The sequence below is a fragment of the Delphinapterus leucas genome, chromosome 19, assembly GCF_059928025.1.
Source record: "Delphinapterus leucas isolate spDelLeu-1000000601 "Yukka" chromosome 19, BTC_Dleu_Yukka2, whole genome shotgun sequence".
NCBI classification, from domain to species: domain Eukaryota; kingdom Metazoa; phylum Chordata; class Mammalia; order Artiodactyla; family Monodontidae; genus Delphinapterus; species Delphinapterus leucas.
The window spans coordinates 53,276,956-53,294,646 of NC_143147.1; the positions used below are offsets into that span (position 1 = coordinate 53,276,956).

General features: G+C 47.2%; 1 protein-coding gene across 3 annotated transcripts in view; it reads right to left on the bottom strand.

Moving 5' to 3' along the window:
- The window catches only part of MAP3K14 (mitogen-activated protein kinase kinase kinase 14), a 43,129-nt gene extending 26,083 nt beyond the window's left edge, over positions 1-17,046 (bottom strand). For 2 of the 3 annotated variants that reach the window (XM_089901335.1, XM_022565082.3), the window contains exon 1: positions 16,941-17,046. The gene's annotated coding sequence lies outside the window, so the exon portion shown is untranslated. The remainder of the gene's footprint in view (positions 1-16,940) is intronic. The other variant, XM_022565083.3, reaches the window with a different exon arrangement.
- Between the last annotated feature and the right edge of the window lie 645 nt (positions 17,047-17,691).

The window sequence follows — 17,691 nt, forward strand, 5'->3', positions numbered from 1 at the left end:
CTATCTTCAGGGAAAGAAGCACTGAAGGCTGTGCTTTGGCGAGCAGAAAAGTAAACCAGAGAAGAAATGGGATGCAAGAAACAATGGTAGGCATAGGAATCGATACGATATGTTGGTCAACTTAATTAACAATTGAATGTAAAAAAAATTAGTTTCACCCTGAGAAAACCATAATTCAAAAAGAGACATGTACAACAATGTTCACTGCAGCACTATTTACAATAGCCTAGACATGGAACCAACCGAAATGTCCATCGACAGAGGAATGCATAAAGAATATGTGGCACATATATACAATGGAATATTACTCAGCCATAAAAAGGAACGAAATTGAGTTATTTGTAGTGAGGTGGATGGACCCAGAGTCTGTCACACAGAGTGAAGTTAGTCAGAAAGAGAAAAACAAATACCATATGCTAACGCATATATATGGAGTCTAAAAAAAAAAGAAAAATGGTACTGATGAACCTAGTTGCAGGGCAGGAATAAAGATGTAGACATAGAGAATGGACCTGAGGACAGGGCGTGGGAGGGGGAAGCTGGGGCGAAGTGAGAATAGCATCAACATATATACACTGCCGAATGTAAAATAGTTAGCTAGTGGGAAGCAGCCGCACAGCACAGGGAGATAAGTTTGGTGCTTTGCAATGACCTAGAGGGGTGGGATAGGGAGGATGGGAGGGAGGCTCAAGAGGGAGGGGATATGGGGACATATGTATGCATGTGGCTGATCCACTTTGGTGTAAAACAGAAACTAACACAGTATTGTGAAGCAATTATACTCCAATAAAGATCTATTAAAAAAAAAGAATTTAATCTACCTAAGCACATATGGTCTACATTTAAAAAAATTACTTTATAATGTAAAAGAGAAACAGAACTAACTTGCTCATTTTACCACTAAAAACAAAAACTACATTTGATAGCCATGAACATTTCGCCAAACAGAAAATGTCCAAGAACAGATAGATGAAACAAACAAATCAATGGAAAGTATTTCTCAAACAGACTAAAATTATATGTGATTAAATGAGGAAACTTTTAGATTGAACAATATGAAGTCATCATTTTTATAAGTCAAAAATAGTAAACAATCCAGTAGTTTCATATTTTTCTATCAAATATATAGGATGGTTTCTACATTATACAAGCCTTTGGGAAAATAGCAAAAATAAAGAAATTTAAAAATCTCAAAAAAAAATTAGTTTAGGGCTTCCCTGGTGGCGCAGTGGTTGAGAGTCCGCCTGCCGATGCAGGGGACACGGGTTCGTGCCCCGGTCCGGGAAGATCCCACATGCCGCGGAGCAGCTGGGCCCGTGAGCCATGGCCGCTGAGCCTGTGCATCCGGAGCCTGTGCTCCGCAACGGGAGAGGCCACAACAGTGCGAGGCCCGCGTACCACAAAAAAAAAAAAAAAAAAAAAAAAATTAGTTTAAAGCACTTTAAAACATTAAGTTTTCAAATCAGACAATCAGGATTTTAAAAGATCCCTCTAGATGCTAACTAAAAGAGACCAAACAAAATTATACAGAAAGATTGAGAACAAAGGATGCAAAGCGATATGCCAGGCCAATACTAACCAAAAACATTTAATATTAATATCAGACCAAATACTTAAGACAAAAAGATATAACAATCACTTATATGCATGCAATAAGGAGCCTCTAAATCCAGAGACTTTTGGCAGGTTAAGGCTTTCTGGATGAGTAAGGTCTTGCCTTTGGAGTGTCCTGTCACACTGCAGAGAACTGCAGGATCTTATAACACAGAATTCTTTGAACATGTATTGGTCTGCTGGGTATAGGGGCTTTGCTGAGCACTGGGTGTACACTGAGGAAGAAGATGCAGCAGCCCATTGAGGAGCTTACAGTCTACTGGGGAAAGAGACAAGTAGTCTCTTACCACACAGAGATGCAATGACAGCACAGACACATAGCAGATGCAGTGGGAACACATGGAGGGACAGCTAGCCCAGCCTGGTGGGGATCAGGAAAGGCTTCTTAAAGCAGGTGACACCTGGGCTGAGTCTCAAGGGGTGAGTGAGAAGTTCCCAAGAAAAAAGGAGAGGGTATTCCAAGTAGAGGGGATGGCAAAAGTTAAGGAACAGGGGTGAATCTATGTAGGAATCACAAACAGCTTGAAGTTGTTGGTGAGCAAAGCTTGTCGAGAGCTGCAGGAGATGAGGTTGCCTGTGGAGTTCAGGTACCAGATCATGGAATTCTGCTTGGTCCTGATACACCCCCAGGAGTGAAATTCTCAGAAGAGTGAGAGGCGTCTAATTCAGGGGCAGAGTTCCAGATGGAGGAACCTACAGCGTAAGGGCAGATGGTGGATGCTGGGCATTAAATGAAAATCCTGCCATTGGGACAGAACTCTCCACCACCTGCCCAGCCTGGGCTGATAAAATCACAAGTTACAGGCCTCTGGAAGGCTTGCTAATTTCCCCTTCGGCAGAGAAAGGGAGTGGGCACTGGGACCTAGAAACAGACATTGGAAGAAGAAGCACCCTGAGTGAAACGCAGCTGGAGGAATCTCAACACCTGCCTCCTCGCCAGCTTGAGGCCTGCTTCCCAGGAGAGCAAGTTCTGCATAAGCATTTCCCATTAAAGAGGATATGAAATGTGAATGTAATACATTAATCATTAAAATCTTACAGGTCAGTTATAAAAAAGAAACCTGTCACGCCCACAAAACTCAATCTCACTGCCAGTTCCATAGGTCAAACTGCCAGGTAGATGAAATGTATGGAATAAAATTTATGACCATCCCTAATTCCCACCACACATCAAGGTTAACCAGCTCTGTCTGTCATACAGAGTGAAGTAAGTCAGAAAGAGAAAAACAAATACCGTATGCTAACACATACATATGGAATCTAAAAAAAAAAAAATGGGGCTTCCCTGGAGGCACAGTGGTTGAGAGTCCGCCTGCCGATGCACGGGACATGGGTTCGTGTCCCGGTCCGGGAAGATCCCACATGCCGCGGAGCGGCTGGGCCCGTGAGCCATGGCCGCTGAGCCTGCGCGTCTGGAGCCTATGCTCCTCAAGGGGAGAGGCCACAACAGTGAGAGGCTCGCGTACCGCAAAAAAAAAAAAAAAAAAAAAAGGTTCTGAAGAACCCAGGGGCAGGAGAGGAATAAAGACGCAGATGTAGAGAATGGACTTGAGGACACGGGGAGGGGGAAGGGTAAGCTGGGACGAAGTGAGAGAGTGGCATGGACATATTTACACTACCAAATGTAAAATAGATAGCTAGTGGGAAGCAGCCGCACAGCACAGGGAGATCAGCTCGATGCTCTGTGGCCACCTAGAGGGGTGGGATAGGGAGGGTGGGAGGGAGACACAAGAGGGAGGAGATAGGGGGATACATGTATATGTATAGCTGATTCACTTTGTTATACAGCAGAAACTAACACAACACTGTAAAGCAATTATACTCCAATAAAGACGTTAAAAAAAAAAAGTTAACCAGCCCCACGTGTGCAGGAACACCACTGTCTACAGGCCTTTTCAAATGTTTAAGACACGAAGTCACCTCACTATTCTATTAGCACAGGCCTTACCCACTTCCAGCTTCTCCCTGACCCCTCCCATCTCACAATGAGGCCAAGCTAATCTTAAATCACGATGTCCTTAAGATAACCTCAAGCTCAAAGACATCTGTTGGCTGTGCACTGCTTATGGGTCTGGTCCCAACTCTGTGGTCCATAATCTGTCTTACCACTGTTTCCCTAAACACAGGGTTTGGCTCTGGCCAGTCTGATCTCTCCACACCCCGCTGGCTACTCAGATCTACACGTCTCCATGTGTGCTTCATCCTTGTGTGGGCTGTGCTGCACATCCTGCTTGTCCTTCCCAGGCGAAGCTCAGGCCTTCCACCTCCAGGAAGTCCCTGCTGATAGCACCTGGTCTCCTTACTCTCCTCACCCTCACTCCCTTTACTCGTTAAATAAAATAACGTAGGTGAAAGAACTCTAAATGTGATAAATCATCATACACCAAGGGAAGATAGCCATTTCTTGTGCGCACAACTCCATAATTGCAATCTAGGAAGTATGGAGCAGATAGAAATATGGGAAAAGATGTACAAAGATGTTCAGTGTATTTTTATAATAGTAAAACACTGAAACAAAAATGTCTAATTACACGGGGAGGATAATTATTAAATAAGTCATAGTACATCCATTAAAAATGCTTACAAATAATATTTAACTATATGGGAAATTGCTTATGGGATACAACGTTAACAGAAAAAGGATACAGAATTATATCTAAGGTATGATCCCACCTAGCATGTGTCTGTACATTTTATCAACATTTATAAAAATGCAGACACCTAGCACAGACATGCAGCAATGGTTCTCCCTTGGTGGTGGTAATATTCTTTATACTTTTCTAATTTTTCCACATTTTTTGCAGTGAGGAGGTACTACTTTTCCCAGTCTTCATTTTTCAACAGATGTTTCCAAATGGTAAAAATAAAATACAGAAAGGATAAACAATGAGAAATATAAGTCCCTCCCACCACTCCCCCATTCTTCTGAGGGGATCCCCATTACCAGTTTCTTACATATCCCTCCAGAGATGTTCTCTGCGAGGTATTACTTTTACAGTGAAAACAAGCTGTAACTAAAATAAGGTCTCTTGGTATGGGATGAGAACTTAGGAGGCATCTGGTCCACATCTGTGACTGGGGCTTCATAAATACGTGACGACTGCTTCCTCACCCCGCACACACACACACAGCACACACACAGGAAACCTTGCCAGAAACTTGGGGGCTGTTCAGTGAGTTCTGGCAGCAGGGCCGCTAAAACAGAAGCTGGAGATGGGTAAGCTTGTCCCTCCTGGTTTTGGTTTTCATTTCACTCTCTTTCTAGTTTTCCCTGGGGGACTGTGAGTTTCATCCGTTGGGACTCAAGAAGCAGGAAGGTGCTCAGCGATCGCTGTGCCAGCCGTCCTCAACTCTGATGGCCAGTGCTTCCCTGCTTTTACTTTATACCCATCCAATGACAAGTGTATGTATGCAGCGGTGAAGATGCTGGGTAAGACATGCTCGTGGGCACAAGTGGCCCCATAAAGAGTGGGAAACAGCAGAACTGGACCTGAGAGAAAACCACCGGCCCCTCCGTGGCTGCTGATGTCAAGGGGTAGGATCTGAGGGCTGGTCCCAACCCGGGGAACCTGAAAGAGGCAAGGGTTTCAGGCTAGTATATCTGACACTGCTTCCTTGTATATCTGACACTGCTCTTTTTTTAAAAAAAAAAGAAAAAAAATTATTTTGTTTTCAAATACAAATATAATACTTGTTCATTATAAAAAATTAAACAATACAAAAAGTGTATATATTAAAAAAAAAAATCCCTGCACCATTCCCTTCTCCCTGCAACGTTAGAAACAGGTTTGGTGTAAACCCCTCTAGTTCCATTACTGTACATATACGAACATAGAGTTTGGGACTTTTTTTTTTTTTTTTTTTGCGGTATGCGGGCCACTCACTGTTGTGGCCTCTCCAGTTGCGGAGCACAGGCTCTGGATGCGCAGGCTCAGCGGCCATGGCTCACGGGCCCAGCCGCTCCGCGGCATGTGGGATCTTCCCGGACCGGGGCACGAACCCGCGTCCCCTGCATCGGCAGGCGGACTCTCAACCACTGTGCCACCAGGGAAGCCCTGGGACCATTTTTAAAATAAACATAGGATTATACATACATAATATTCTATACGTTGCTTATTTCACTTAACAATGAATTATGAATACTGTTCCATTTCAGTGTATGTAGATCTATCTCATTCTTTTTAATGGTTCCATAAGATTTTATGGTACAGATGTACTATCATTTTTGCACTTTTTCTTCTATGGATGGATTTTCAAATTGTTTCCATTTTTTATTCTTGTAAGTAATATTGCAAAACAACACCTTTATTCACTTCTTTGTGCACTTTTCTTTCTTTTTTTTTTCAGCCGTGCTGCACGGCTTGCGGCTTGTGGGATCTTAGTTCCCTGACCAGGGACTGAACCCATGCCCTCGGCAGTGAAAATGCAGAGTCCTAACCACTGGACCACCAGGGAATTCCCTCTTTGTGCACTCTTACAAGTAACTCTAGGTGGTAAATTGCTGGGATCAGAATTCCTGGGTAACCCTTTTCTTAGTGGGTTAGTGGCCCTTTCTTCTCTCCTGTTTCTATGTGTCAGGGAAGTAGGCAGCATCCATCAGTTAAGCACAGGTGGTTACCAAACACTACACTAGTTATTTGCTAGAAAGACTATCCTTGCCCTCAAGGTGCTTATCTAGTCGGTGCAAATGGGTGGATGGATAAATAGATGATCAAGGAATCTCAAAATGACCTTGAGATCAGAAGGGCCCTGGATGTCATTTATTCCAACATAGCACTCAATGATCCTGAGGGATGGCCATCCAGCTACTTAACAGGATGGTCTTGCCATCAAAAGATCTGAGTTTGGGGGCTTCCCTGGTGGCGCAGTGGTTGAGAGTCCGCCTGCTGATGCAGGGGATGCGGGTTCGTGCCCCGGTCCGGGAGGATCCCACATGCCGCGGAGCGGCTAGGCCCGTGAGCCATGGCCGCTGAGCCTGCGCGTCCGGAGCCTGTGCTCCGCAACGGGAGAGGCCACAACAGTGAGAGGCCCGCGTACTGCAAAAAAAGAAAAAATAAGATCTGAGTTTGAATCTGGTGTGTAACCATGGGCAGATAACTTAATCTGGGACTCAGGTATCTCATCTGTTAAATAAGGATCCTCAAACGTACATAACAGGATTTTACAGGACAATTAAACAGAAGAAACAATGTTTAAATGCCCAGCAGGGTGCCTGGCACACAGGGGATGCTCTAGAAACATTAGCAGAACCTCCAGTGAGAGGGAAGCTGTTACAAGATGCGCAGTCCTTTCCGGGACTGGAAGTGCCAGTTGTTTGACAGTCCTCGCCTGGGCAGAGCTGAAACCACCAGCCAGCAGCCCTAGTGTTGGAAGGAAAGTCTGGAACGGGCACAGTCAAAGGAGGAGGGGAGCATCCCAAGAGCAGGGAGGCAGGAGCAGCCAGCAGGAAAAGGACCACCCATGACAGGGGTGTTGTTTGTTTGTTTGGGTTTCTTTTGGCTTCGCCTTGCATGTAGGATCTTAGTTCCCTGACCAGGGCTTGAACCTGTGTCCCCTGCAGTGGAAGCGCAGAGCCCTAACCACTGGACCGCCAGGGAATTCCTGAGGGGGTTGTTCTTTGAAGAGCATTCTGCACACGCCATCCAGCCTCTCTCTCCCGGCAGTGCCTCAGCTCTGAATGGACTCAAGAGTGACCCACCAGTGCACAATGAACAAGGACCCAGAACTCCTCGGCACCTAGAGCCGAAATCAGTTGTCCTGTGGACATCTTTGGGTGTTTTCAACAACCTGCTGCTATATGCATACACAGAATTACATGCTGGTTGTCAATAATAATAAAAATAATAATGACAGCTATTATTGTTTGCTATGTATTAGGTACATTAGGCAATGCTTGCTATGTATTACATGTGTATTACTTCTTGAATCCTCACAATAACTCTAGTATCATTCCCCTTATATGGAGGAATAAATTGAGGCTCAGTAGGTCAAGTAATTTTCCCATGGTCACACTGCAAGGAAGTGGCAGAAGCAGGATTTGCACGTGGGACTCTTTTATGTCAAAGTCCATACTCTTAACCGTGACACTGAATCCATTTTCAAACGATTCAAGCTTTAAAAATTGGGACCCAAATGCAGAAGCTGCCACAAGCCAAAGGTTTGTTAATGAGAAACCCAGGGACCGACCCAGGAGGAAGCATCTCAGTTAGGAAGCATAAACACAGCCAGCCTCTGTTTTGGAAAAAGCAACTTTAAAATGGCAATGGGGATCAGAGACTCCAAGCATGTGGCAGGCCTGTACAGTTCCTTAGCCCACCCATGCCCAGCACAGCTGGACCCATCCCAGGGACCAACAGTATGAAGAAGTTCAAATTCACCATTCATTGTATAAAGCCTGGCTCCAGGCTTCTTGAGCCTATTTTACTGTTTTTTTGTTTTTGTTTTTAATAGCAAAGCCTCGACCATCAGTTACTAAATTCATAAACATGGTTATTACTTTGTCTCCAGGCCCTGATATAGGGTATTGTATAAACTTTAAAAGAAAAGTATTACAACGACATTTTCAATTCAACTTTCAAATCCTTTGCATGAGGAGAGCCAACAGTATATAGAAAGGATGCCACTGGGGCATCACTGATCCCCAGAGGCAGTTACGCAGGAGAATGGGGGGCGGGGTAGTATTGAGAAAAACCTCAACCACTTCATTTTCTACAATACACAGCAAGGAATTTTTAATGTATGTTATATACAAAAGTTTCATAGGATCACTGAAATCTGTAGGTTGGGGTATTTTGTGTAACTGAATATTCTGATTAAGTGGGGGCTGCAGCATGTACCACTCAATAACGATCAGTTTCCAAAGATTATAGTGCAATTAACTGCCCTCAACACTAAAATCGTGCCAAACACAACCAGCTTTCTTTGATGAGTCAAAATGTACTTCTGGATCTTGCCAAGCCTTGAGGTCATCATTGCAAGCAAGGTCTGCTTGTGAAAAACTTTTCCTTATTTAACTTTTCGGATTGGATTCTGAGCAAGGAGCAGTTCCCTGGGCTATGGTCAATCCTGCTGCAACACAACCACTTCCCTCCTCTGTTGGTTGGTAACTCTGCTTTTCACAGGTGGGACTGGCTTCAAGCAGGGTCTACCTGTTTTCGGAGATGGAGAAAGACGGGCTCAGCCTCTTTGGAAGGGAAGAGGCTTCAAGTTCATTGTAGTTATTGGTGACTGGTCCTGAAATTGAGGAACTAGTTTGAGGAACTTCAGAATAAACAAGAAACCCAAACAACTTGGCTTTCCACAGAAGGCTTCCAACATATAGGGGTAAATGGAAGGAAGTACACAGTCCAGCTCCGCCCTTTAGCAGTGGCACCCTGATCATGGCCTTGTTTCAGATGCTGCCCTACACGTCCTTTGACAGACTGGCCTGAGTGAGCAGCTTGAGGACATGTCCCTTTCAACACAGGGTCACATTCTTGTCCTCCCCCAGGAAGGGAGGAAAGGGTTTGGGACCTGTGGTATGACAGGGAATGTTCGCAGAGGATCTCTGGAAGGCAGGCTCTTTATTTATATTTTTATTATTATTTTTAAAAAATTTTATTTTTGGCTGCGCTGGGTCTTCATTGCTGCGTGCGGGCTTTCTCTAGTCGTGGTGAGCGGGGGCTACTCTTCGTTGTGGTGGGCGGGCTTCTCATTGCGGTGGCTTCTCTTGTTGCGGAGCACGGGCTCTAGGCGTGCGGGCTTCAGTAGTTGTGGCACGCAGGCTCAGTAGTTGTGGCTCGTGGGCTCTAGAGCGCAGGCTCAGTAGTTGTGGTGCATGGGCTTAGTTGCTCCGCGGCAAGTGGGATCTTCCCGGACTAGGGCTTGAACCCGTGTCTCCTGCATTGGCAGGAGGATTCTTAACCACTGTGCCACCGGGGAAGTACCTCCATTTCTAATCTTAATTGGCAATAGCATCCTCATTTGAGGCTGGCAAAGCCCCCTTCCTCCCAAGCCTCCCACCTATCCCTAGTATTAACCAGGACTAATTCCGTTCTGATAAAAGGAAATGTCACAGTCAGCAGAAGGTGGGTGGTGGATCTCAGATACAACAGCTCTTTGCACTTATGGGGGCCACCATCTAGATGTGACATCAAGCTTTGCCCACAAGAAAGAGCCTCTTCACTGAGAGGAGCTGGACGGATCCTGAGGGAATGATGCCCAACTATTCTGGGTCTTCTGGCTACCTGCACACCACAGGTAACACAACAGGAGAAAGATGCAGAGGAGCTTCTTGGTGCCCAGTGGGTTTGCAGCCTCACAATCAATCATTCATAGCTACTAAAGACCCACTTTGGGTACGATACTGCCTGGTGAGGTAGGACAGTGACCTACAAGTGTAGGCAACCTTTGAGACTTCCAGGTAACCCTGCCCAGAATTGTATTTTCTTATCAACCTTCACCTCCTTTTGGTTACACGAACCTCATGGTACAAGAGAGTGTCAAGTAAATAGATTTCCGTTTACTTTTTCTTAGACTCAGAGCAGCTGCCGCTTCGGCTCCAGCCTCCCCAGGTCTGGCAAAGCTTGAAGAAAGGCAGGGAGTGGTGGGATTGGGTGTGGATATGAAGGAGGAGCTAGTTAAAAAGTACAGTTCCTACTGCAGGAGTCCTTCTGTTCAAGGAGCAGCACAGCACAGTGCAAAGAGCCTGGACTTTAGTTCAGATTCTGCAATTAACTAGCCGCGTGGCCTTGGGCAACTCAGCTTCTTGGGGTCACCATTTTCTCGTTTGTAAAACAAAGCACACAAACGGTTATGATCATTTCCAGGCTATAACTCAAAGAGCTCTTTCTTGACAGAGTGGTTCAGGCCTAAGGTCACTTAGCCATGCCCACCCAAAGTGACTGCTGGCTAGTCCAGATGGATGAGGTGTGGGTAGGGGGGCCTGGAGGGGAGCCTGCAACAGATAAAGGAAACAAGGTAACACTAGCTCTTCCCCTGTGGCTTCAATGAAGTCAAGCCCACCTGGTGGGGTGATCTGGACATTGCTTAGAGAGGTCCTTGACCCTCAGCAGTGAAGTTCAACACCAACTGCACTGGTCTAGAACACAGAGTCCGAACAAACTCTTTGCCTTGAAGGATACCTGGTCACGGCTTTAGTGGTAAGAGGGTCAGAAGGCACAGCACCCAGAAACCAGGTGGAAGAGATGGCTCAGGAGTTCCCTCTGCCGCTTCTTTCTTTTCTTTTCTTTTTTTTTTTTTTTTTTTGCGGTACGTGGGCCTCTCACTGTTGTGGCCTCTCCCGCTGCGGAGCACAGGCTCCGGACGCGCAGGCTCAGCGGCCATGGCTCACGGGCCCAGCCGCTCCACGGCATGTGGGATCTTCCCGGACCGGGGCACGAACCCGTGTCCCCTGCATCAGCAGGCGGACTCTCAACCACTGCGCCACCAGGGAAGCCCTCTTTCTTTTCTTTTTAAATAAATATATTTATTTTATTTTTGGCTGTGTTGGGTCTTCATTGCTGCGCGTAGGCTTTTCTCTAGTTGTGGTGAGTGGGGGCTACTCTTCGTTGTGGTGCGCGGGGCTTCTCATTGCAGTGGCTTCTCTTGTTGCGGAGCACGGGCTCTAGGCGTGTGGGCTTCAGTAGTTGTGGCACGTGGGCTCAGTAGTTGTGGCACACGGGCTTAGCTGCTCCGTGGCATGTGGGATCTTCCCAGACCAGGGCTCGAACCCGTGTTCCCTGCATTGGCAGGTGGATTCTAAACCGCTGTGCCACCAGGGAAGCCCTGCGCCTTCTTTCTGAGTCCAAACACTGGCTCCAGAAGTATGGCAGGCTCAGAATTCCAAAGTCTCCTGAAATCCAGGGTTGAATCTAGCCTTCCTAATCACTGGAACTCTTCAGAGCCTCCAACTCAGGTGGCGAAAAGGAAAGCAGGTAGAAAAGGGTTCCCCAAAAGGTCTTTTACACCAAAGTATGGTATGCATCTCTCTGCTTTTTGCCAAGGGGTTTCCCAGCTCCCTAGAGCCAAAGCTCCCCTCCTGCTTCTTTGTTGACTCTCACAGCAAGTGGGCTATTTTCCACCCTCAAGGTGGCTGGACTCAAGAGTGCAGTGACACTGCTGATCTGGGCTCTGTGCCGGGTCCACAGGAACCCCCTGCCGGGGGATCCATCTCTCTGTCAGTCCACAAGCTCCGGGAGCCTTCGGTTTGCTTCCTTACCCCTGCCTCCAAAGCCCTTGGACCGAAATGAACATGATCTTTGGCAGAGGGCTTCTCAACAAGGTCTGTTCAAGACTTCCTCTGCGACTGAGTTGGGGAATAAATGGCCTGTCACCTACACCCCTGCAAGGGTGACTCACCTTCCAGAGAAAGTGCTCTGCTCACCTAAGCAAAGCTGCCTGGAAAATGACTAAGGCGCCTATCAAATCCACCCTGTGGGGCCGACCAGTTACCGAGCTGGGCCCAGACACACTCTGCCTCTCACCTCCAGCCTGAAGTGAAGTGTGGAGCTGCCACTCCAGATCTGCTGGTTTCATTTTCATCTGAACTGAGCTCCACACGAGGCTTGACATCCGGTAATCTATTTTTTCTAAAAACTAAGTTCACTTTAGAAATGACTCTTTGGCCACGAAGGCAGCTTCCCCAAGAGAAAACAAAATGTTATTTAAAGGCAACGTCAGCCTGGTGGGAGCCTGTATTTTTGTTTTGTATTATGAAGAGGAAAAAAAAGAATTTAAAATATAATGTGAAACTGGTTTTTTTCTTGGGTGATTTAAAGGGAAATCTGCAAGTCCCTGACTGCGGATCCAGGGCCCCCAGACTGGCAATAAGTCGACAAAGCGTAGTGAGCTGAGGCTGCCACATGGTGGTGGGAACCTTGCCCCACAGAACCCAGGTTTCCCTCCTGGTCTCCCAAACAGAGAAGAATGAGTCCTTGCTGACTTATATTCTACACAGTGTTTTCCTTTTGTTTCCCTCCAGAGTTAAGGGTGGGACCCACTTCGCTGCACGGGGGACACAGGACGGCCCTAGAAAGGCTCAGCTCTGCCTCTTGCTCAGAGCCCTGGGAGGGCCGAGGGTGGCCAAGGGTTAGGTTCGCCAACTCTGACCAGGCAGAGCCCGAGCTTTTTTAGACTCGTTTGGAGGGTGGTAAGGGCAGTATTTAGTGTAAGACAGGGAAAACCTGACAGCTACACCCTCTAGACAGAAGAAATGTCCCCCAGGAGGTCCTGCTGAGAAAATGACTGCCCTTATCAGGCAGTGTGACCCTTCCTGACGTCATCTTACAGAAAACAGGTCTAGTCAAAGTGGTAATCGGCAACTACTAGTACTGCGATTACTACTACAACCACCATCAGCAGTTATAGCCATTGTGTCCTATGACTTATTCTGTACCAGGCACCAAGCTCAGCACTTTACATACATTCTCTCCTTTTCTACTGAAAACAACACCACGAAGTATTTACAGACGAGGCACCCAATGCTTGGAGAAGAGAAGTGATTTGCCTGAGATCACACAGGCAGACAGTGGCAGACCTGGACCTGACCCGACAGCCTAAACCCCCAAGTTGGATACGAAGATGCCGTGGACTTGCTCTACCGCTCCTGGCAAATCACTTGACCACTCTGCTTTAATTTCTGCATCTGTAAAATGGGGATAAGCAGACTCGCCCAGAGGATGCTCTATTCATCTTTTAGACTTTTGTTAATAATAATTATTATGGACAATCAATATCAACTAATAATTAATTGTTAACACTTATTAATTAATACTTGTTAACATAAATAGATAAATAAAGCAGCTACCCTGGTTTAGTTATATTCAAAACTGACCTGTTTTGGAAAAAAAAAAAAAAAGAAAACAACTTACCCTTTCATGAGTAAGTTAGTAGAAGAGGCAGTGAACTAGATATCAAGAAACGTGGGTTTAGCTTCTAGGCATGACACTGATTTCCTGAGTAATCTCATCCCCTTTATTTCCTTACTAGGCCTCACATTCCTGATCTTTGTCTCTGCCTTTCTTTACGGGAGTATTGTGAGAAAATACAGAAAATAGCCACTAAGTACCATTACTCTGGATGCCATACAATTTCAAAGGATTTATGTCAGGAGGATAAGAGATTAAAGGGTATAAAATAGCAAGGGAAAGGGGATCTTTGTTTTTTTTTTAATTCAAGTATAGTTGATTTACAATGTGTTAATTTCTGGTGTATAGAAAAGTGATTCAATTATACATATATATATTCTTTTTCATGTTCTTTTCCATTATGGTTTATCACAGGATATTGAATATAGTTCCCTGTGCCATACAATGGGACCTTGTTGTTTATCCATTCTATATGTAATAGCTTGCATCTGCTCACCCCAAACTCCCAATCCAATCCTGCCCCCCCACCTTGGCAACCACAGGAAGGGGATCTTTTAAACTACTGATAGAGTACAAAGAAGGGTGCACAGGCTTCTGAGAAAAAGTGACTTTTCTCTGCATTGTCACTCAGGCAGTAAGACAAGGCCAGAACTGAAGACCTCAAATCCAGCATACTTCAGTGTCTTGCTCAGCTCAACTGAAATGTTCTACCACACAATCTGCCCTATGTTTGGCCTTCCATTTCTAATCTACTGCTTTCAACATTTCAGTCAGCATCACCAAGCAAATGCAAAGCCTTCACACGTGCATCACTCTAAACGCTCACCTAGTCCTTGAAGGTGCTCAACCCCCTATTCCTTTCCCTGCTGAAGGATCTCAGGCATGCGGCGGCCAGAGAGGCTGGCTTATCCTTAAAGCTCCCTAAATCCACTGACAGGGAACTGTCCCCCTTCCCGCCAATTTCACGTTGGTGCCATCAAAAGTGCCCATAAGGCTCAGATGTTTCCAGTTTAACTGAAATACTAAAATGGGGCAAACAGGAAGCATCAGACACAACTGCGGTAGTGACTTATTAATCATGAAAGCAGAATTTTAGTTGCATTTTAACCTTTTGCCAGGAAAAAAAAAAAAAAACACCTCTGAGATGATGGAAGCCATTGGTACAAAAGATGCTGCCTATGTGTGTATCAAGCTGACTTACACTTTTGATTTAGGACTGAATTTGGTTTTAAGATTTCTTAATTACTCTCCCAGAAAAAAACATGTGTCAGGTCAACCAACATGAATCTCTCAGCTCTTCATCAAGGCAGGCAGGCCTGTTAGGAAAGCTCATGTGCTGCCCATAGAGACAGGAAAAAAATAGGAAATTAAAAGTGACTTTGCAGGCCAAAGTGATAGGACACTCTTAAGAGGGTGCCAACAATGAGGAAAACAACCCTGGATCGGGCTTTACCTCTTTCACATATCTACAGGTCTCTCACCAGACCCTGGTCAGGATGAACTGTTACCACGCACCAAACAAAATCACAACAGCTGCCTGGAGTTGGACAACCAATCAGGGCAGGCCTGCTTCTCAACATTAAGTGATATACAAACACTCCAAGCAGATCACAATGGAGTCAGTGTTCAACAGGAGAACCAAAATGAGGAACCAAACCTCCGTCTGTTGAGGCGAGATGGCCAACCAGACATTTTTGTTTAATAGATGAAGGCTCATTTGGCAGGGTCTCTGTGGTGCCGCTCCCACAAACTCTAACTGACAATACCAGGGGCAAAAAACCCCCTTCAGAGCTAACTGCTCCTTATACTCTGGAAACAGTCAGAAGGCGACCTAAAGCTTGGCGGCTTACCGCTGTCTGATTTCACAAAAGTGCTGGAACATATACCTGGGTATATATTTCTAAAATTAAAGTCAGAGACTAGTACTTTTACTTTGAGGCCTTCTGAGAAGTTCACCACACCCTTCAAAATAAACGAGGATGTCCTCAAGGTGTCTCAAAATCTCACATGTCTGGCATTGCTGCACCAAAGGAACTGACTTTGACATCACTTAAAAAACAGCAAGAGTAAATCCAAACACTTTGTAAGACAAGCACCTGTTCTCTCATGTTAAAAGCATAAATACCCCAGCAAACACTTCTCCCTCTGTCCTGCATCTTAAGTCCCATAATGTGGTCCTGGTCCAGGGCAAGGAGCCTGGGAAAGACTCCAGTGGCCCAGGTTCAAGTCTTCACCCTGAGTCCTAGCTATGAGGCATTAGGCAAGATCTATTTACACCCCCGCCCCCGACAAACACACACCTGCCTCAGATGCCTCACCTCTAAAGCAGGACAATACTATCTTATCACACAGACATCTGAAGGAAAAAGGAGGTTACAGGTATGAAGATACTAAGTAAAAAACACATCACTAATGTTAAGATACTATCTCCCTCTCATCTTTCAGAAAGACCATGTTTCTAGTCAAGGGGTTTTCAACATTTTTCCTGGAATAAACTTCAGACTTCTATTTTGTATTAGGCCCCACCTCTCATCATTTAGCTTCATCTGCTTTTCAAGTTCTTAATCAAGGGACAGGTACTCACTGTCCCCCAGTTAAAAAATAATAATTTTACCATTTACACCACTGATTTCTGTCTCTTTTCTCCATTCATCCCCTAGTCCACCCTTAGGACTGAGAGCAATATTTTAACTTCAATTAGGAAAAATCGGCTTTTTCTGAAGTTACCCAGCACCGAGGAGGTTCCCGGGCAGGTGGGACTCTCTGTGCTTTACAAGTGGCCTCCTTCTGCCTGGTGCCCGGTGGCTGCAGGATGCCAGGGCCACGATGGGCTTCCAAGGTGGGATATTTTATCTGAGCCGACAGATAAAGTCCTGAGTGGAGTGGACAGAAGAATTACAGACGGGTCAGGGAGAGAAAGAGGATATGCTGCGAGTAGCCTGCACTGCCCCGCTGGGTGGCAAGGGCAGGTTCTGCCTCTTCTCCCAGGCTCGGGGTGTGACCCCAGAACTTCCCAGGAAAGGCCTGAGGTTTTCACTGCCCGGACAGGTGGGAGGGCTCACGGACCCGGCGCACCTGGGCGTTAGGCACCTTCCGCCCGGTGCCGAGGTGAGCCCTCATCCTGGGGGGCATCCAGGGAACAGAGCAGGAGGGGCAGGCCTGGCGGTGGGGCAGCTTGGCGCGGAGGAACAAGGATGTTGGAGAAGGGGAAGCAAGGCGTCCCTGCGCGCGCTTCGGGCGACCGTGTGGCCTGCGGGTGTGCTGGTTGAGCACGGCGTGAGACCGTGGCCCCGGCAGCGTGCGTGAGGGAGCGCCGGCGGCCGGCCGCCAGGGCCGAGGGCCCGCGCGCGAGTGGGTCCCCCGGCCGCGTCGCTGACCCCCACCATTCCGGGGCGGCGGGCCGGGCCGCAGCCCGGCCCCGGGTTGAGAAGCGACCCATCCCCTCTGCCCCTCGCCCCGGGACTCGCTCCAGTCACCTACCGGCCGAGCGCCGATCTCCCCCACCAGCGAGTGTCACGCTCCCCTCGTCCTCGATCTCCCGCCGCCGGTCGCCGACCGCTGCTCTCAGGGCCCACGGTCGCCCCGCCCCGCCTCGGGCCCCGCCCCCTCACCGCCTTCCCGGCCATCCCCGGGGCCACGCCTCCGCCGGCGGCAGCAAATTTGCCTCGCTTCGCGCCTCCTTGCTTTGGCCTCACCTAGACCCTTGGCCCCGCCCACTCCTCCAATCTAACCAATGAGACAGCGAGTCCCAGCCAGTTCTGTCCTACTGCCCCAAGCAACGATTGGTTAACGAGGCCTCGTTTCCAGGAATGGGCACTATTTCCGGACAGTGTTTATAGAGAAGAGATCGCTGGGCTGACGGATCGACAGAAGGCGGAGGCGGTAGGGGTGTTGGTGTAACTACACATGCGCGCTCGGCTTCTGGCAGTCTTCAGGGTTGCTTTCTTCTGGAGGTTACGGGAAGGAAGGGTGAGCGTGCGCATGCGTGGGCCCCCCTCCCCAACCTAGGACCTGGTTACCTAGGAGACGGCGAGGCGTGCTCTCTCTTCAGGCTTTGGTTGTGTTTCCTCTGTGCTCCGGGTCGTAGCGGCTGAGGCAGGTGTGTTGGTTGTGGAGGGAGCGGGGCGGGGCAGGGGTGTGTATTTAGAAACACTTATATTGAGCACTTGCCGTGAGCCTGGTGCTGTAGAGTCTCTGAGGATAAGATAGGTTCTAGTGCCTGCCCTCGAGG